Here is a 616-nt window from a genome sequence, read left to right as displayed (position 1 = left end):
AGAAATGGCAGGAACGAACACCAGGGGGAGACGAAGAGCTGCAGGGGCTTATATGTTTTAATAAGATAAAACATTTAAAGCCTCGGCTTCTAAATGGTTAGAAACAAGCTGTAGCCAGGCAGAAAGGGTGCCTGCCTCACATACGAAAGAGAGGTGAGTTCAGGGCAATCCATTATTCCCTTCCCTGACTTCCCAGAGTTTCCTCAGCCCCACTTTGCTTCTTTACTTGGGCAAACCAGTGTTCTGTGCATGATTGGGAAGCTACAAGGGAAGTGTGGGGAGGGAAGGATTGCCTAGGCTGAATAAGTGGATCAGCTCATACCTCACCGTTTAATAACGTGTTTACATTTTCCAAACAGTTTCCTGTCTATTTTACCATGAAATACTCCCTCCCGCCATGTGCCCACGGGTTATTAAGGCACAAGTGACAACATGTCTTCATGAATAAAGCAAAACACACAGAAAACACGTTGGCTTTTTCAATAAGCTTCACTTTTCAGGTGAGGAGAGGGAAGACCCCGAATGCCCATTAACTGGAAACAACACACAGGATCTACTCAGAGTGGTTTCCCTAGGATGCTAGCACAAAGGTCCCTCCTTCATCCCATCTTGTTTG

Source organism: Mastomys coucha, unplaced genomic scaffold, assembly GCF_008632895.1.
Source record: "Mastomys coucha isolate ucsf_1 unplaced genomic scaffold, UCSF_Mcou_1 pScaffold7, whole genome shotgun sequence".
Taxonomy (NCBI): domain Eukaryota; kingdom Metazoa; phylum Chordata; class Mammalia; order Rodentia; family Muridae; genus Mastomys; species Mastomys coucha.
The sequence above is the reverse complement of the archived record's forward strand: the minus strand, read 5'-3'. Positions refer to the sequence as shown.